General features: G+C 45.5%; 1 protein-coding gene across 1 annotated transcript in view; it reads right to left on the reverse strand.

Annotated features, from left to right (window-relative positions):
* Positions 1–21,051, reverse strand: part of LIMD1 (LIM domain containing 1) — a 70,187-nt gene that overhangs the window by 15,673 nt on the left and 33,463 nt on the right.

Consider the following 21,051-nt stretch of genomic DNA (forward strand, 5'->3'; position numbering starts at 1 on the left):
TGAAACCAAACACTAAAGGTGCTCGAGGCAGAGAAACCTCCTTGATAAACACCAAGTACCCCGACCTGGGACTCCCAGAGCCAGCAAAGAGCATAAGGTGGCAGAGAAAAGCCTGGCGATCTAGACCTGTTGGAGCTCAGAGAGGGCCTAGAAAGTATCGATGCAAAGGAAGAGCCACAAAAAAGGAAAGAAAAGTTTAACTACAAAAGCAAAAAAAGCTCCAGACGGATTAAAGACTGTGTGAAAAACAAAAGTTATCATAAGAAAACGCGAGTAACTGTCTTTGACTTTGGCGTGGAAAAGGATTTCCTCAGTAAGACACAAAAGGCATGCCTTATAGAGGTAAAGGCTGGTTGATACATAGGACATCAAAAATCAGGCTTCTGTTCAACATGAAACAACATACAAAGTTCCAAAGATCAAACTGTTGAAAAGCCAAACTGTTCTGAGCAAGGAGCCAGGAGTGGGTCAGGGGCCGGCAGGCTGGAGGCCATGAGGAGAGAAAGAAGCAGAAGCAAGGAAGGATGAAGACTCTGAGACTGACCATCAGCATTTCTGCCTCGGCAACCCCCTCACCAAGAAGGCTTCGTCCTCCTCCTGGCCTGCTCAGCCCCTTCTTGGTGTCCTGCTTGTTGCTGCCAGACCCAGTGCTGTCTCTATGTCTCCCCAACCCTCTGATGGGTTCCTATAGAACTTTTTAATATTCTGAATAGATGCCGTGCTCCTTGAGACTATAATGTGGGGCAGCCTGGGGGGCTCAGCAGTTTAGCGTTGCCTTCGGCCCAGGGCCTGATCCTGGAGACCCAGGATCGAGTCCCACATCAGGCTTCCTGCATGGAGCCTGCTTCTTCCTCTGCCGGTGTCTCTGCCGCTCTGTGTGTGTGTCTCTCATGAATAAAAAAAAAAAAAAAAAAAAAAAAAGAATATAATGCGCCTCCAACTTGGCCTTATATGAGGAGGGCTTGCCAGTGGTCTAACTGAAGGCAATATATGCTAAGTTGAAGAAGCAAAAGGCAAGGTAGGCCAGGGACCAGGAGATGGCCACAATACACATAAGACACTAGTATCTAAAACATAAAGAACACTAACCACCCATCTGACAAAGATAACCCAATGGAAAAAGTGAGTGGAGGGTAAGAAGTGAAAGTGCAGAGAAGAGAAAAATCTATTAAACTCTAGACAGTAACTATTTTTAAAGATGTTCAATCCCACTAGCAATCAGGATATGCAAATTAAAACCACAATGAGATGCTATCTCATTCCTGGATGGGCTAAAAATCACTAAGCCTGACAGTACCATGTCTTGGTGAAGGTGTGGGGCAGGAGGAAGCCTTTCACACGGCTGGTGGGAGTTTTGGTTGGAATGAGCACTCTAGGAAGAATCTGGTAAGAGCCCGTAGAGCTGAAATCCACATGACCCACCACATACCCCTAGGCAGGCCCTTTGAGAAGATCTCCCAGCCTGCAGAAGGAGAAACGTGTGCAGTTTTTCACTGCAGCACTGCAAAGAAAACCTAGACACCCAGCAGCATCTTCAATGTTCATCAGTATAGAAAAAATGATAAACACTTTTAGGGGGATCCCTGGGTGGCTCGGTGGCTTAGTGCCTGTCTTTGGCCCAGGGCGCGATCCTGGAGACCCTGGATCAAGTCCCACATCAGGCTCCCTACATGGAGCCTGCTTCTCCCTCTGCCTGTGTCTCTGCCCCCCCCCCCCGCCCTCTCTCTGTCTATCATGAATGGATAAATAAAATCTTTAAAAAAATAAAAGAAACACATTTAGGAAGAATTTGGAGTTATAGTCCATGGATGCCATATTACACAGCGGTCAAAATAAATGAACTAGATTTGTATATATAATTATTAATTGAACTGAACACATTGCTGTGCAAATAAAGAAAACTGCTCAATGATATATGTAAATTATGTGATAGTATGTATATGTTAAAGCATGAACAAACACAAGCACACACAAACTAATACTTATTAATCTTGTATATGTGATAACAGAAGAAAAACTGGGACTGGAAGGATCCATACACTCAATTCATGACAGCAGCGGCCCTGGGGAAGGGGGAAATGGAATATGGGAGGGGGAACCAGGACAATTCCAATCTGTCTGTAATATTCTACTTCCTTTATCAGAAATAAGTCAAAAGGACAACATATAAATATCTGTGCATTCTGGGTGGCAGGTAAATAAAGGTTATTTCCTACTGTACTTTCCTGCAGTTTTGAAACTATACACAAAAACAAACATGCACACCTTCTTTAGGTGAAATACTATAAACCAAAGGCAAATGACACACCAGAAAAAACATCTGCACTGTAGAACAAAAAACAACTTAACCTACCCTGAGATGCAAATAACTCAATTAACAGCTTGATATAAAAAAAATAGGCAAAGAGGAGCACCTGGGTGGCTCAGGAGTCTGCTCAGGTGGCAAGGAATCTGCTTGACATTCTCTCTCTCCCTCTCTCTGACCCTCTCCACTACTCACGCATGCACATGCTCTCTCTCTCTCTCTCAATAGAATCTTTTGTTTTAAAGATTAAAAACTTAAAAATGAGCATTAAGCAATATCTAACTCCCAATAAATTATAGCACGTATACTATTATGCAACCATAAAAAAAGATTGTTTTCAAAAATAGGTTTGATGACACAGATATTTAAAATACTTTACTTTAATATTTAAAATACTTTAAAATGAGGCAGCCCAGGTGGCTCAGCGGTTTAGCACTGCCTTCGACCCAGGGCGTGATCCTGGAGACCTGGGATCGAGTCCCATGTTAGGCTCCCTGCACGGGGCCTGCTTCTCCCTCTGCCTGTGTCTCTGCCTCTCGCATAAATAAATAAAAATCTTTTAAAAAATAAAAGGTGGTATAAAAGCGTGTTTGTGTGTGTGTGTACAGACATGGAAACACACACCTATATGATCAAAAATTATGTGTATGAGCATACACACATATGTATGCCAAATGTTAATAGTCATTATCTCTGAGTAAAAAAAAAAAAAAAGAGTGATTTTTAGTTTTTTTTTCCTGCAATGACTATATGTTATTTTCATAGCCTGAAACAAATTATAATGGGGTGAGGGAGTGTGGAAAGAGCAATGGGGCATATGTTAGAAGGCTGCAGTGCAAGTCTTTAGCTCTCCAAACCTCTCCCATTCTTTCCTCAAAGTTAGTTACACTCACTTCTAGAAGGTCCTAGAACCTTCGATAGCATTTCCTGGCTCTGCGAAACTAGGGTAACAAGAATGAGCACTTAGAACTAAATAACTGCAGGGTTCACTAACAGAACCCCCTACCCCCCGTTTTTTAAAGATTTATTTATTTATTCATGAGAGACAGAGAGACAGAGACAGAGAGAGAGAGAGGCAGAGACACAGGCAGAGGGAGATGCAGGTTCCATGCAGGAAGCCTGAGGTGAGACTTGATCCCGGGTCTCTAGGATCATGCCCTGGGCCAAAGGCAGGTGCCAAACCACTAAGCCACCCAAGGATTCCCACCCCCCCTGCTCCTTAACAGCCACTGAAGTTCATTTATAATTATTTTACTTTCTTGGAACTTTCCCCTCTATATATATATATGGAATATAAATATTCCAGAGGACTCGGTGTTTTACAAAGGAAAATGAGAACCAATTAGAGTATCCTTTCTCCACTTTTTGCCCCCATCAGGCACCCAGGTGACAGCCTCTAGTCCCTCCCTGGCAGCCAAGGCGAAAGGAAGGACACAAACAGCCCACCATGGAGGAAAACGAAGCTCGTGCTGTCTGACCACAAGTAAAGCCCAAGTCCAGCCTGGGAGCGAGGATCGCTTATTTTTCTGCTCCCAGGTTCTGAGAGGAAAGGGGGCAAGACGGGCAGCCCGGGTGGCCCAGCAGTTTAGCGCCGCCTTCAGCCCAGGGCGTGATCCTGGAGACCTGGGATTGAGTCCCACGTTGGGCTCCCTGCATGGAGCCTGCTTCTCCCTCTGCCTGTGTCTCTGCCTCTCTCTGTCTCTCTGTCTCTCATGAATAAATAAATAAAAGAGAAGAAAAGAAAAAAAGAAAAAAAAGTAAGGGGGCAAGGCTACAGGTTCCACTCTGGGGGGCAGGGGGCATCTGGAAACAGCATAGGACTTCCTAGACAAAGATGAGGTTTCTGATCCAAAGCAGAGAACATCCAAGCTCTGGTTCCAGGAATGACGTCCAGGAAGTTCTAAGGAATCTGAGCTGGGAATTAATTTTTTGTTTTATAGAGGGCATATTACCTCTGTTCCAGAAATCACTGGAAGATTATTAAACCTGCCAGAACACTGAGCGCTCTAACCTCTAAGAACACTGAGTATTCTAAGAAACACAAATCAAACAAGAGCTTTTTCCCTTAAACATCAACAAAGATTTTTTTTAAATGATCACAGTCGTTTATGACTGCCGTCATGGCATATTTCTGTAAGTTACTGATGAAAGTGTAAAATGATAAGCTCTCCCCAGAGAGGTAACTGTGAAATGTTTATCTCTGACTTGGTGCGGCTGTCTGTGACTTAGCTTTAGGAAAGAATGAGAAATGTGGATAAATATTTACTTAGGTTCAAATTGGAAGCCTTAGGAGAAATGATTACATAAAACAGAGAACATCTAAATAATGAAATATTATGTAGCCATTTAAAGTACCATTCAGATAAGTGTTTTCGTGATACTGGCAAATGCTTATACTATAGAAGGTTATTCAAAACACATTAGTAAATGAAAAATGCAAGCTGGACAACTGTACAATTCCATTTCAGTAACTTATATACATACACACACACACATATACAAAAGAGAAAAAACTCTGAAAGAGCACATGCTGGAACTAACAATGGTTGGCACTAGTAGACGGCATTACCAGGACATTACACGGCCAATAGTGCAATCATTTAAAATTATCTAGTACTATATAGCCCTGGTAGGTTGTATTAAAGGGACTTTCTCTTACTACTTCATACATTTCAATATTTGAACTTTTTCTATTATTAAGGACACTTATAGATGGTATTAGAATTTCACTTTTTGCTTTCATACACTTTTATATTAAATGTTTCTAGGGGATCCCTGGGTGGCACAGCGGTTTAGCGCCTGCCTTTGGCCCAGGGCGCGATCCTGGAGACCCGGGATCGAGTCCCACGTCGGACTCCTGGTGCATGGAGCCTGCTTCTCCCTCTGCCTGTGTCTCTGCCTCTCTCTCTCTCTCTCTGTGTGTGTGACTATCATAAATAAATAAAAATTTTAAAAAAAAATAAATGTTTCTAGAAGTACATATTTAATCATTTGATAAATAACACTTTAGGTTTTTTAAAAGATTTTTATTCATTTATTTATTTTGAGAGGGCGCATGCACATGCATGGGGAGAAGCATGGGAGGGGGAAGAAAAGAATCTCAGGAAAACTGCGCTGAGCATAGAGCCACAGGCCCTTCTCTACACAGGGCTCAATCCCAAGACCCCAGAGACCATGATCCAAATGGAAACAAAGAGTCAGAGGCCCAACCAACTGAGCCACCCATGTGTCCCTCGTTTTCTGTTTTTCTTTTTTTTTTTTTTTTTTTTTTTTAAGTAGGCTGGATGCCCAACGTGAGGCTTGAGCCCACAACCATGGGATTAAGAGTACCATGCTCTACTAACCAAATCAGCCAAGTGCTCCCAATACTTTAATTTGTAAAAGAAAATCCTTATGTATAATATGAAAAGTAATAAAGCAAGATCTAAGAACTATATCTCAACTATGTAAAGAAGAAATTCAAAGAAAAAAGACTGGAAAAAAAAATCTGCCTGAGAGCAACAGTGCCTCTAGGGGACATATGTGGTGACTGTGGAGAGGAGGATGCTGATCACAGATTGTGTGCCTCTTTACACTTTACTACACTTCCCCAAACTTTTACTAAGGAGCAGGTAAGACTTTAATCATTAAAAAAAAAAAAAAAAAGACTTTAATCGTCCTTTTAAAAAAAGTGCCCAGGGATGCCTGGGTGGCTCAGTGGTTGAACGTCTGCCTTTGACTCAGGGTTTGATCCCAGGGTCCTGGGATCGAGTCCCGTATCCGGCTCCCTGCAAGGAGCCTACTTCTCCCTCTGCCTATGTCTCTGCCTCTCTCTCCCTCTCTGTCTCTCATGAATAAAGAAGTAAAATCTAAAAAATAAATAAACATATATATATAAATAAATAAAGTGCCAAGCTAGCTAGACAAATCCTATTGCTGCAAGTGGGCAGAGCTGAGAAGTCCCATGTCCAGAGTCAAGAGGCCAAGGGAGGGGTTTAAAGGCTGTATATGCTTCTCCTTTGTTCCAAAATAACAATAACAATAATATTAATAATAATAACAATTGAAGACTCCCCCACAGGCAAAGGGTGGTGCCCAGTGTGTGCTCTGAAGGACTCAACTCCACTTTTTACCCCATTAGATCCCACACTAAATTAGTTTGTATTTTATCAGTAGGAGAAAAAAAAAACCCTAACATCTATTGATTGCTTTCCAGTTTTCTTTCTTTAAAAAAAAAAAAAGATTTTATTTATTCATGAGAGACACACAGAAAGAGGCAGAGATATAGGCAGAGGGAGAAGCAGGCTCCCCGTGGGGACCCCAAGATCATGTCCTCAGCGGAAGGCAGATGCTCAACCATTGAGCCACCCAGGCGTCCCTGTTTTCTAGCTTTCAAGTACTGCATTTAGAACTTTCACACGCTAGCAAGTTTAAAAACGTTTCATGTTGTCACACATTACTGCACCATCAGCCCTCCGGTCTGGCCTTTTCCCACCACATGTCTTTTACAGGCAAGTCCACAGATCATTTCCTGTCACTCACTATAGGCTCTTGGTTTCAGCAAGTGTGGACACGGTTCACCAAAGAATGACGCAGAAACCCAATCCATCACTTGTCAGTACCATGGAACAGTACACAGATGTGGGAATTAATTATCCTCAGGAATCACTGGAAACGATGCCCCAGGATTGTTCCCACTTTCTGGGTTTCCTTTCCTCTTCATGATACGGATGGGATAAACATTACCTTCATTTTATACCTCCTGAGGCTCAGAGCAGTAAGTGGGCAGGACAGAAACCCAGGCTTGTCTGACCCTGAAGCTCATGCTTGTCCCACTGTGCCATGAGACTGCCTGCACGATTTAATGCCTGTGAGTGCACACCTACATGTGCCATCCATTTTTTTCTCTTCCTATCGCAGAATGGAGAAAGGTAATTTTTTAAAAATTTTCTTTATTTATTCATGAGAGACACAGAGAGAGAGGCAGAGACACAGGCAGAGGGAGAAGCCAGCTCCCTGTGGGGAGCCCGATGTAGGACTCGATCCCAGGACCTCAGGACCACCACTCAAGTCAAAGGCAGAAGCTCAACCGTTGAGCCATTCAGGCACCCTGCTCTCTCTCTCTCTCTCTCTCTTTTTTTTTTAACAACATTTATTTATTTAAGCGATCTCTACACCCAATGTGGGACTCGAACTCATGACCCTAAGAGCGAGCGAGAGCTGCATACTCTACTGACCGAACCAACCAGGCACCCCGAGGCTTCTCGTTTTCAAAAGCAGGAAGGCAGAGGGGAAATATTCTTGAGGCTGAATCACTCCAGGGTCCTGAAATTCGATGTAAGTGCAGGATCCAGAACCCAGAAGGGTCCTGGCTGCCGTTCACGCTAGACCAGTAGGTGGCACCAAACTACAGCCAGGACCAGGACAGGTTGGAGCAGCATAACCCACTGAGAACTCCAGGCCCTAGTGAAGGGGATGGCGTGGGTCATGTCACTCGCCAATCCTGCAACAACATGACCTTGCACCTGAGGCATTTTAACGCCACCAGCACGTTATGCAAAAGCTAAATCAGTCAGGCAGATGTGCCCATGGTGGCTAGATGAGTTGGGATTTGACCCTAGCTCTCTGGCACAAAGTCAGCACTGAGTAGTTCTCAGACTGGGGGTGGGAGGAGGGGGGTGGATTTGCTGGCCTTCCCAAGCAAACCTCTTTCCCACTCTACTCCCCTATGGGGGGATGAGTTTCACTGTCCTCACTCACTTCCTACAGCGGGACACACCTGGAGGTGTGATACCATGAAGCTACCTATGGCTGCGGCAGTGCTCACAACAGGCATGGCACAACCTTGAATGGTCCAGGGGCCGCAGTTCTAAGCTTAGCATGCTTCAGAACCACCTGGTGGGTTTGTTAAAACACAGACTGCTGGGGCACCTGGGTGGCTCAATCGGTTGGGCATCTGCCTTTGGCTCGAGTGGTGATCCTGGTCCCGGGACTGAGCCCTGCATCCGACTCCCTGCGGGGTGAGGAGCCTGCTTCTCCATCTGCCTGCTGCTCCCCCTGCTTGTGCACCCTCTCTCTCTCTCTCAAAAAAAACGCAAACAAAAAACAAAACACCCAAAACCCAAAAAAGACCCCACATACTGTCGAGCCTCATTCCCAGAGACTGATTTAATAAGTCTGGGAGGGACGTGAGAGTCTACCCTTCCCAGGTGATGCTGAAGGTTCTGGTCCAGGGGCCACACTGAGACAGGCCATGCCTCAGGCTGGTCTCTGAACCAGCATTTCCACTTCACATGATTCATCTTGGTCAAACAAAAGGGCTAAGATCATCGAGTCCATCCCTCAACAATGAGCAACAAACAGAACTGAGGTGGAAGGCAGGTCGGTGCCAGGTCTTTATAATTTGGTTTCAGAATCATCCTGCTTCTGACAGAGGAATTCCTTAAACCAGGAAACACATAGTGATGTGCACAACAAAATTAGACCAAATAAGTTTTCCCAGAGCTTTAGAATGATCATAGTTGCTCTTTATTTTCCAATCGCAGCAACAATTTACAGAATATTGACTAATACATGTGCAGACTCATCAAAAAGCCACTTACCATTGACAGTGAATGGATATTTTATATTTGCCTCCAGAGGCCCCTTTAGTTGAAAAGAAAAATGTGGATAAAGCCCGTGTAGCTCGATGAAGGAAACTGTGACCACAGTTACAGATGTCACAAAGAGAGGTTGGCCACTTAACCTGACAAATAAAACTAAACGTGCCACGCTCACCATTCTCCCTCTAGAAATAGAAACAACTTGTCTATTCTGGAAAAGTAATTGGCCCTTAGCTGGAAGACTTCCATCACAAACTTCACTGTCCAAAATATCTCCCTGAAAAGTGAAAAGTGAAAAAAGCTTTCCTGGCAGAGAGGAGTCCTCGAAAAAAGGAAGTTTTTAAAAATGAGCAACTGTTTAGATTCTGTTGTTATCCTACTGTCGCAAGATGGTAACTTCTGAGTTGTCCACTGGTTACCAGGCTTTTGTGGCTATTTGTATGTAAATCTAAGTTAATTAAAATAATCGGCAGCTATGCACCATTTGCTTTATCGCACAGAATCCTATCTGATCTACTTGTTCAAACAGCTGCTTCCAGAAAAGGTTAACTCTTACAATGAGCTGCTAATACAAACCAACAGAAAAACTGAACAAATTGGTTCAGGGCAAATGTAACAACCAACCAGGATTTCCCAGGCTTAGGCAGCCTCCGAGGGCCAGGGAAATAGGCAAAAGGTGGAAAGTAGAAAAGCAACCAGGGTCAGGTCCCAGGCTTTGCCATTTCTCAGAAATGCAAGGTTGGCCCATCACGTGACCCTGTGGGTTCCTTGATAGAGGGTGTTGTGGAGAGGACAAAACTGAGGGTCTCAGTGGGGAGCCCAACGTGGTGCTGGCCCATACTAAGTGTTAGCATAGTAAGTCACTGTTGCCAGGATCCCGCCAATGACCTTCAGCAGTTTCCTCAGCTGAAACCTACTTGGGCTAAAAATCTCATCCGCCCCCACCTCCCTCTGCCCAATCCCTCCTTTTTCTCAGTTTACCTGTGGTAAAGGGCCAGGCTTTTGTTTTGTTTTTCATTTCTACCTGTCAGACTTAATTTCTTGGAAAATAAAAATAATGTGGGAAAATGAAACATAAAATCTAAGCTACAATCTACTCTCAAATTGCTGTGAATGTTCCTAAATGGCCTCAATTTCTGTGCTTCTCTCCTTGCCAGCCAGCACCATTCGGGACCACACCACCAGTAGTCCCAGTCCACATTCCAATTCTCTTCTCACTGGATGCTCCCAAGTCTTCTTTATTTCTTTACAGTTTTACAAATCCATTCTTTTTGTTTTCCATTCCTACCACTCCAGACCATTATTATCATCTGGATTGGAGAAGAGAATGCCACACAGAGAAAAAAAAATCCTGGAGACCTGCAGAGGCTCTTCTCTGAGTATTTAGCGGGGAATCAGATCAGCATGTGCCTGTGAAGAAACTAACCAGGTCCCGGGGAAAAAGTCATCCACAATGGCCAAAAGCAATGTCTATCCTGCCAGCCAGAGCAGGAAAACTCATAATCCATTGGGTATTGAGTGAAATGCTCAAGAAATGCTTTTACCATGGCGTGAAGAATAATTGGCCCTAGACTGAGCTCTGTTCTGAAAAGATCATTGTCCCCAAATAACTCACCTGCATCTCAGGACAAAGCTCAAGAAGATTTAAAAGAATACAAAAATATCCAGGACTATGGGATCCCTGGGTGGCGCAGCGGTTTGGCGCCTGCCTTTGGCCCAGGGCGCGATCCTGGAGACCCGGGATCGAGTCCCACGTCAGGCTCCCGGTGCATGGAGCCTGCTTCTCCCTCTGCCTGTGTCTCTGCCTCTCTCTCTCTCTCTGTGACTATCATAAATAAATAAAATTTAAAAAAAAATTTAAAAAAAAAAAATATCCAGGACTCAACGAGGTGAAATCGCAATGTCTGGCATCTAATCAAAGATTACCAGGCATGCACAAAGGTGGGAAAAGAGGACCTGCAATTTTTTTTAATAATAAATTTATTTTTTATTGGTGTTCAATTTGCCAACATACAGAATAACATGCAGTGCTCATCCCGTCAAGTGCCCCCCTCAGTGCCCGTCACCCATTCACCCCCACCCCCCAAGAGGACCTATAATTAAGGAACTAGTCAATCTATGGAAATCAAACCAGATCTGACACAAATCCTAGAATCAGTAGGAAAAGAGATACAAGTTATTGTTATTATATCCCATATGTCCAAAAAGTTAAAGGAAGATCTTTAAAAATGCCCAAATTGAGGGGCTAGAGACAAAAACTAGAGTACTAGGATGAAAAATATGCTGGATGAAAGTAGGAGACTGCACACTGCAGGAGAAAAGATTAGTGGATTTAAAGGCATAATAATAAAAACTGGCCACTTGATGGCCAAAATGAAACAGAGAGGAAAAGAATTTTAAGCATAAAAAGAATATAAGGGAGTTGTGAGGCAACTTTAGTTAATTAAAATTAAATTAAATTAAATTAAATTAAATTAAACTAAACCCGGGAAAAAAACAAACAAACAAACAAACAAACAAAAAAATTAAACCCCGGGTGGCTCAGGGGTTTAGCGCCGCCTTCGGCGGGGGGTGTGATCTTGGAGACCTGGGATCAGGTCCCACATCGGGCTCCCTGCATGGAGCCTGCTTCTCCCTTTGCCTGTGTCTCTGCCTCTGTCTCTCTTTGTGTCTCTCATGAATAAATAAATAAAACCTTGAAATAAATAAATAAATAAATAAACACAATTTAATTCAAAGGGCAATTTGTTAAATCTAACAAAGAGGTAAGAAAAGGGGTAACAAAGCCCTGAAGGAGAGGGATTAGGAGCAGGGAGGGGGCAACGAAAAAATGTGAAGAAATCATGGCTGGAAATATTCCAGATTTGACAAAGACTATAAACTCACACATCCAAAAATGCTCAACAAACCCCAAACACAGGAAACATAAAAAGGACCCCAAGGGACATCATAATCAAATTTCTCAAAATCAATGATAGAAAACTTAAAAGCTGCCAGAGAAAAAGGATATGTTACCTACAGAGAAACAGAGATAATAAAGAAGACATCGGATTTTTGACGGAAAGCAATGGAACTACATCTTTAATGAAGTGAAAGAAGAAACTATCCACCTCGAATTCTCTAGCCCCACAAAAAAAAATCCTTTATTTTTTTTTAACGATCAATTTATTTATTTGAGAGAGAGCACACGCATGCAAGGGAGCAACAGGGGAGGGGCAGCGGGAGAGAGAGAGAAAATCCCAAGGAGACACTAAGCTGAGGGCCGAGCCTGATGTGGGACTCAACCCCAGGACACATGATGAGATCATGACCTGAGCAGAAACTGTCAGATGTTTAACCAACTGCGCCCCCCAAAAATATCCTTTAAACCTAAAAGTGAAACAAAGATGAATTAAGACACAGATGAAAGGATTCATCACCAGCAGATCTGCCCTATAAAAAAAAAAAAAAGTTGAGGAAGGCCTTTAAGCAGAAGAAAAACAGTACCAGATGAAAATCTGGATCTAAACAAAGAAGAGGACCAGAAATAGCAACTGCATGGATAAATGAGATTTTTTTCTTATTAGTTAAATCTCTTTTAAAAGATAATTGACTAGAGCAACCGAAAAAAAAATTGAGACACCAGAAACAAACCCTAACATTTAGGGTCAATTAATTTTCAACACATTTGCCAAGACAATCCAATGGAGAAAGAATAGTCTTTTCAACAAATGGTGCTGGGAAGCTTTCATATTCATGTGCAGAAGACTGAAGTTGAGCCTCTACCTCAAACTATATAAAAACCAACTCAAAATGGATCATAGACCTCAACTTAAGAGCTAAAACTATAATATTCAGAAGAAAATATGGGCATGAATCTTCGTGACCTTGTGTTGGCAATGTTTTCTCATACAAAGCATCAAAAACATAAGAAAGAGAAGAAAAGAAAGATAAATTAGACTACCTCAAAATTTAATAATTATAACATCAGGAAAGTGAAATGACTGTCCATAGAAAGAGTAAAAATATTTGCAGATCATATATTGGAGACTCATCCATAAAACATATAAAAATCTATTAATAAAAGTCAATAATAAAGATTTTAAAAACCTGGGATGCCTGGGTGGCTCAGTGGTTGAGCATCTACCTTCGGCTGAGGGGGTGATCCCAGGGCCCGGGATTGAGTCCTGCATCAGGCTACCCAAAGGGAGCCTGCTTCTCCCACTGTCCCTGTCTCTGGGTCTCTAATGAATAAATAAATAAAATCTTAAAAAAAAGATTTTAAAAACCCAATAAAAAATGGGTAAAGGATCTGAATAGACATTTCTCCAGATAAGACGTGCAAATAAGCCCATGAAAAAAATGTTCAGCATCATTAGTCATCAGGGAAATGCAAACCAAAACCACATTGAGATTCAACTTCACACCCATTAGGAAGGTCAGAATCAAAAGGTCAAATAATCACGAGTGTTGGCAAGGATGTGGGATGCTGAAATCCTCACACATTGCTGGTAGGAATATAAAATGCTGCAGCCACTTTGCAAAAACAGTTTTTTAAAAAGTTAAACACAAAGCTACCATATGACCCAGCAATTCTACTCTTCGATATATACACAAAGAGATGAAAACATGTGTCCACACAAGAACATATCCAGTTGACCCTTGAACAACATGGGAGTTAGGGGTGCTGACCTGCCACCGTGCAGTCGGAAATCCACATATAACTTCTGACTACCCCCAAAGGTAACTACTAACAGCCTACTGTTGACCTCCTAAAAGCCTTACCAATAACATGAACAGCCAAACACGTATTTTGTATGTCATATGTATTATATACCATATTCTAACAACAAAGCAAGCGACAGAAAAGAATGTTAAGAAAATCCTAAGGAAGACACATTTACAATACTGTACCATAAAAAAATCCACATATAAGTAGACTCTGTGGTTCAAACCCACATTGTTCAAGATTCAACTGTACAAGAGTATTTGTAGCAGCATTATTTATAACAGCCAAAAAGTGGAAACAAGTGTGTATCAGCCAATGAATAGATAAATAAAATGAGGTATATCCAGACAATGGAATATTATTCAGCCATTAAAAAGATCAAAGTTCTGATGGTGCTCCAACATGGATGAACCTGGAGCATCTTATGTTAAGTGAAAGAAGCCAGTTACAATAGACCACTTATCATATGATTCCATTTATAGGAAACCTCCAGAACAGGCAAATCCATAGGAGTAGATTAGGGATCCCTGGATGGCTCAGCGGTTTGGTGCCTGCCTTCGGCCCAGAGCGTGGTCCTGGAGTCCCAGGATCGAGTCCCACATCGGGCTCCCTGCATGGAGCCTGCTTCTCCCTCTGCCTGTCTGTCTGTCTGTCTCTCTCTCTCTGTGTGTCTCTCATGAATAAATAAATAAAATCTTAAAAAAAAAAAAAGAAAGAGTAGATTAGTGGTTGCTTAGAACTGGGGGAAAGAGAGGTAGAATGGGGAAGGACGGATAAAGAGTACATACAGGCAATACCCGGCACTACGCTAAAGGTATTCAAGGGTGGCAGGGGGTAAGTCAAGATCAATTGAACACCATCCCCATTCTCCCAAAATTGACCACGTAGGGGGAGACCCCTGCAACCAGCTTCAATCTAACCATAGCTTCAAACACCATGAGATGGATAAATGAACAAGGCAAACATGAGACCCGGGATCAGAGAAGCCACAAGAGAGACCTCGAGGAAAGACAGTGCCTTAGAGGGTGGCATTCACCTGGGTGGACAGAGGAAGGGGCAGGTGGTGTCCCGCTGGGCAGGGGGACTGCCAGATGGCAGGTGGAGGAGACGGTGGCAGGACAAGAGATAGGCAAGGAGCTGGAACTGGCTTAAGGAATGCTTTCAATGCTAAGTGAAGGATTTGGACTGTGATGATAGGGCAAGAAGTGGCCTCTGAGCGGGGGTGTGGTCCCCCCAAACGTGTGCGGGCCATGTGGATGGAGGTGGCAGGATGGCAAACAGGACCCAAGACAGTTGGGAGGCGTCAGCAGTGATCCACGTAAGGAAGAGAGAGGGTCTTCCCCAAATGGAACATTCTGGGGCCCAGAAATGGTGGCCACCACGGGGGAGGCTGCTGGTGTCAAGGGGCACAGCTGTCCCCCAGCCATGATCACAGGGAAACTTGCCCTCTCCACCCTGGTGGTACATCTGCTGGATTCCCAGGCTGGTCAGGAACTCAACTGGCAGGGAGGTTATGCTGATTTTGAGTCATCAACAGGCTCTTACACAGCACATGGTTTCAAAGACTGCAGAGCAATGAAGAGGAAGGTGTAGGAACCATTTCCAAATGGAACAATGCGGGCAGCAAAGTGAACACATGACACCAGGGACAATCACAAGCACAGCTATGCAGGTATGGCAGACATGTTCTGGTCTTGCTTTGGTGTTGAGTTATGGGTAATTTTCTTCTCCCATATGTATTTTTTTTAACAGTGTGACTCTATTGCCTTTGTGATGTATAAACTACAAGAATCGTAAACTTCACTGATCATTTCTTGTTAAAAAGTGAACTCTGGAAAAAAAAAAGTGAACTCTGGTTTAGGAACTAGAGGCTTTCCCTGCACCATGCAATACTGTAGCCATTGGCCATGTGTAGCTACATTTAAACTTTTTTTTTTTTAAGATTTTATTTATTTATTTGATAGAGATAGAGCAAGCACAACCGGGGGGAGCCGGAGATGGAGAAGGAGACTCCCTGCTGAGCCAGAAGCCCAACACAGGGCTGGATCTAAGGACCCTGGAATCCTGACCTGAGCCAAAGGCAGATGCTTAGCCAACTGAGCCACCCACGAGCCCTCTACATTTAAACTTTAATTAAAATGAAATACAAGGGACGCCTGGGTGGCTCAGTGGTTAAGCGAGTCTGCTTTCAGCTCAGGGTATGATCCTGGAGTCCCGGGATCGAGTCCCATATCGGGCTCCCTGCATGGAGCCTGCTTCTCCCTCTGCCTACATCTCTGCCCCTCTCTTTCTGTATGTCTCATGAATAAATAAATAAAATCTTTAAAAAAATAAAATGAAATGAAATATGATATTCAATTCCTCAATCACACCAGCCACATTTCAAGTGGTCAAAAGCCATGTGTGGCCATTGGCTGCTAGAGAGAGCTGGAGGCCAAAGGAAGGCAGAGGGGGTAGGTGGTGAGGCAAACAGTGGGACCACAGACATGTTCCCAGGGGACTGCATCAGATCCCCCGGGATGCTCATTGAGCACATGCACACAGGCCTCTGTTCCACACATTTCAGGACTCAGGGTCTGCACAGTGCAGCCAGGGGTCTGCATTGTAGGGAGCTCCTCATGACCGTGAGGAATCTAAAGGAAAGGGTGAGAATCACCTGTGTGTCAGGCTCCTGGGTGGCTCAGTGGTTGAGCGTCTGCCTTGGGCTCAGGATATGATCCTGGAGGTCCGGGATTAAGTCCTACATCAGGCTCCCTGCATGGAGCCTGCTTTTCCCTCTGCCTGTGTCTCTGCCTCTCTCTGTGTCTCTCATGAATAAATAAATAAAGTCTTTAAAAGAAAAAAAACCCCACCCATGTGGTGGCAAAACACACCACGAGGCCACCTGGATCCCAGTCCCCCATGCACCAGCTGTCAACTGTTCTGAAACTCCACTTCCTCTTGTGTAAATGGGTGTGGTGGATTGGGAGGCAAATGAGGAGCCTTGAGCAGACAGAGTACAATACTCCATAAACAGTGGCTCCTATCACAGCCTGGGTCAGGGGCATGGAAGTGCCATGGGCTCCATGATGGAAACTGCGGGTGCAAAAGAAATTGTCAGCGAGGTGACACAGGGAGACAGGAAGTAGGGAGGGAAAGGAAAGTAGTGCAGAAGGAAGATGAAAGGCCCCGTATTAGTCAGGGGTCTCCAGAGGAACAGAACTGGTAGGGTGCATGCGTGTGTGTGTGTGTGTGTGTGTGCGCGCGCGTGTGCATGAGCGTGCATGCATGTACACATGCATGTTTGTGTGTTTGTGTGTGTACAGACAGAAACAGATTCAGCAAAAGGACTGGCTCACGTGATTATGGAAGCCAACAAGTGCCAAGATCAGCAAGAGGCAAGCTAGAGGCCCAACAAGTCAAGTGTCGCTCTAGTCCAAAAGCAGGGAAAATCGATGTCCCTGCTCAAGTCAGTCCGGCAGGAGGAAACTCCCTTACTTGTGGGAACGTCAGGGTTTTTGTTCTATTTGGGCTTTCAACTGATTGGGCAAGGACCGCCCACATTAGGGAGAAAAATCTGCTTTACTCAGTCTACCAACTGTTACTCTTGTCCAGAAACATCCTCACAGACACACTCAGAATGATGTTTGACCAAAGGTAAGGTCACCTACGGCCTACTCAAGCCGACACACCAAATCCACCAACCACCACAGGGTCAGAGGTGGGAACAGAAATTTAAGAGAACATTTGAGAAACAGAACATTTAAGAGAAAAAAGAAGAGATGTTTCTAGCAAGAGAGCCAAAGAGAAGAGACCCAAGTAGCGTCTGTGATGCCAGCATGAAGTTCAGACCTCCATAAGAGACCTTGCTCCCTAAACCCAGGATTCTGGCTCTGAGATGTGGCACCTGGCACATCTTTGTGCTAATTACAGCACAGTGCCCCCCCACATACCAGAGAACCTTCCCTCCTCAGAGTTGAGGGGACAGAGGACACATTGGGTGCCATCAGTTATCTTTTTTTTTCTTTTTTTCCCATCAGGTATCACATTGGGTCTAGGATTCCTGAAGGAAATCAGATTTCCACCCCAAACCACATGTGTGGCGCTATCAGGCACCTGAAATACAGATGTGGCAAGCAGGTGTAGGTCACAGTGGAGTTGCCCTCGACAGTACAGTGCTCCAATGTCACAGGCACGAAGGATCTGATGCTTTCCCACTGTCTCCTGATGGTCACGGCCTCTGCTAGGCCAATAGAGTCTGAGCTAGGAAACCCAGCCCAGCCCCAGTACGGGTGCCCCCCGCAGCACTGAGTTTGCTGGCGTCGAACACAAGAGACCCTCTGACCCCACACCAAGTCAAGGTCAGCCCCAGCCCTCTCCTGACCCACATGGCCCTTTGCCTCAAAACGTCTATTTCTGGTGCTTCCTGATTTCTTCCTCACCCACTGGCTTCCTTTAGGACATGCCTACTCTTCCTTTCTCACATTCCTGATCCCCCGCTTTTTCCTTAGATCCAGCTGACTCACTCATTCGGCTCACCCATAGCTGCTGAATGTGACAAGAAATGTCGGCATGACTCAATGGCTCAGAAATCCAGGCATCAAAGCCTTTAATCCATGTCTCTCCCGTGGGTACATCCTGCTACGGAGGGAGTCCTCTCTCCCCTTGTCCACGTCCCAGGCTGCTCTCCTGCACTCACAACCGGAGAGTCTCTGAAAACCCAGCCTCTGCCATCGCACAGCCCCGGGACAAGATCCCAGGTGCAGAGCCAGCTTCCTTCCTTTGGCACACGCTCCCTCTGAGCAAAGGTAATATAACACAGTGGGAGCAAAGGCTGTGAGTCCCCACGGCCTGAGCTCACGTGCTGAGCACACTGCTTATGCGGTAACCAACCACAGGCAAACTACACTCCCAGGCCTCTGCTCATCTGCAAAAAGAGGCTGATAATAATGCCCAACTCACTGGACTGTTCCAGGATTTAATGCACTTCTGTGGGTGGAGGGCTCAATGTGGGGTCAGCTGACAGGAAGCTTAGGAAACACATCTACAAACTACTTATAAATATTGTGATGACTGGTTTAAGGAAGCATGCCGGCCATGAGTTAAAGGAAGACCTCCCTAGTGCCGGCACCACTCTTTCAGGATCTGTGAGCATTTTTGAATGCTGGGGGACGAAGTAGTATGCAAAGTCAACAAAGAAGGCAAACATGATCTCAGGGGCAGCATTTAGACTTTGTAAGAAAACCAGAATAGCAGGATGCCTGGGTGGCTCAGTCGGCTAAGTGTCTGCCTTCGGCTCAGGTTACTATACCAGGGTTTTGGGATGGAGCCCCCACATCAGGCTCCTTGTTCAGCAAGGAGCTTCTCCCTCTCCCTCTGCCCCTCCCCCTGCTCATGCTCTGTCTCAAATAAATAAATAAATAAATAAATAAATAACTTAAATAAATAGCTGACAAGAACTCCCACCCTTCTTCAGAACATACTGGATAATGGGCCACCCGTCACAACCACCAATTCATTCAAGAACCTCTGTTCCGGGATCCCTGGGTGGCGCAGCGGTTTGGCGCCTGCCTTTGGCCCAGGGCGCGATCCTGGAGACCCGGGATCGAATCCCACGTCGGGCTCCCGGTGCATGGAGCCTGCTTCTCCCTCTGCCTGTGTCTCTGCCTCTCTCTCTCTCTCTGTGACTATCATAAATAAATAAATAAAAAAAAAAAAAAAAAAAGAACCTCTGTTCCATAATGTTGGGCTTAATTCTGCTTGTTTTCTTTACCTGAAGTAATGAAATAGTACTTTAGAGTTCTAGATGCAGGCTTTTTGGAAACTTAGAGTGACTTTCTTCTGACTGGGTCCAGAAGGGTGAGGTTTCACTATGAAATCCATTCACAATCTTTAACCATGGCCAGTGTTTGGTTTCTGGAAGCTGGGATGGGCAATGGCATTAATTCCTCACCTTATGGAGTAGTTTTCCCGGAGGCATGACGGGCATAGCACGGTGCATCCCCCACCCAAGACTGGGAGCATGAGATACAACACTGAACGCCACCCGTCCTGGGCGTGACTCACGCATCCCAGGCCCGTGCCCTGAATGGACCCCTCTGGCCCTCAGGGGCCTCTGTCTGAGCTCAGGCCTCTCTTGGCACAATCTCCATTGGCCTGGACCTGCCTGACCCCACCCCACGCCCAGGCCCTGGCCGCTCATGTTCTGTGGGCCAAGGGGCAGGAGAACACATGAAATCTAACTGATCCATCATTTCTGGCTCATACGGGGGAAAAAAAAATCATAGCAACCATGAACACGGACGTGGTAAACAGGTTTCACCTGGACTCCAGGATGGAAGTTGTTCGGCCTTTGCAAAATTAACAAAAGCTGACATTTGGGACCGAAACTGCCTCAAGCGAGGACACGGAGCCTTGCCTTCCCTCTCTGTCAGTCTGTTCTGGAAGGTGCTGAGAAGGGCCCCACTTGACCCACACATCCAGACCCACACCTTTTCTCCCCCCGCATTCCACCGCTCTCAGCCACAGACAGGCGCCAGCCTCTGCTCAGGCCACTTGCCACACGGCGTCAGACACAGAGCACGGCTGCGTGCCCGGGCCCTGGCTGCCCTCTGCCCTGAGCCCTCCTGCTCCACGCTGTGCCAACGGCTTCCTAAGGGCATCCGGTTGAGGGCACGACCTTGGGGTGGGCAGGAGCAGTGGGGGGGAGACACCCCCCAGCACACATCTCCATGGCAGCCACACACACAGGCCCCCCGAGGAGCAGCACAGAAAGGAGGGGTTTTAATAAACCACACACGCCCCCAGGCCGCAGCCTAAACGCCTACTTCTGGGAAGAACACGGAGGAAACAATCCAGCAGAGGGAACGAGGACGCGACCCAGGCACAAAGACGTTCAGGCAGGGGAGGGGCGGGCTCCGAGGACCAACCAGCAAACCCCACCCGAGCCAAGGGCCACAACGCCGCGGCACGAGGCCGTAGATTACCCTGTGACCGTTCAGATCATTCTTCTGGAGGCTGCGGAGGTACAGAGGAATTCATGGCAGGTTTAATCAGAAAGGATGGAACGTTATTAATGTGCTGTGATCCCGGCTCTAAAAGCCACGTATAAATTTGGACAAAACCTAGAAGGGAAAACATATGCATAAAAAGGCCTGTGCTAGAATCACATGCTAGGTCTCTGCCCCTGAAATCCTCGCTGTGGTTGTCATGTTGTCCTCATAAGGGAAAGTGAACTAAATGTTGTTGCTTCTTGTCGGGGGGCGGGGGGGGGGGGGCAGGAAAGCGCACATCTGTGTCTGGGAGCCCTCCATGGTGCCCCGGAGAGCTTGCCCCGTCCATGGAGGCATGGGTTTGTCGGGAGTGGAACACCTGGCAGTCCTCCCAGGACAGGAGGCTGCAGGGAGCCAACGGTTTCATCCGACGAGGTAGGTTCCTGGCCTTCCCCCCAGCACAGCTGTGCACAGGACTAGCTGCCG

Source organism: Canis lupus, chromosome 20 (genome assembly GCF_003254725.2).
Source record: "Canis lupus dingo isolate Sandy chromosome 20, ASM325472v2, whole genome shotgun sequence".
In the NCBI taxonomy this organism is placed as follows: domain Eukaryota; kingdom Metazoa; phylum Chordata; class Mammalia; order Carnivora; family Canidae; genus Canis; species Canis lupus.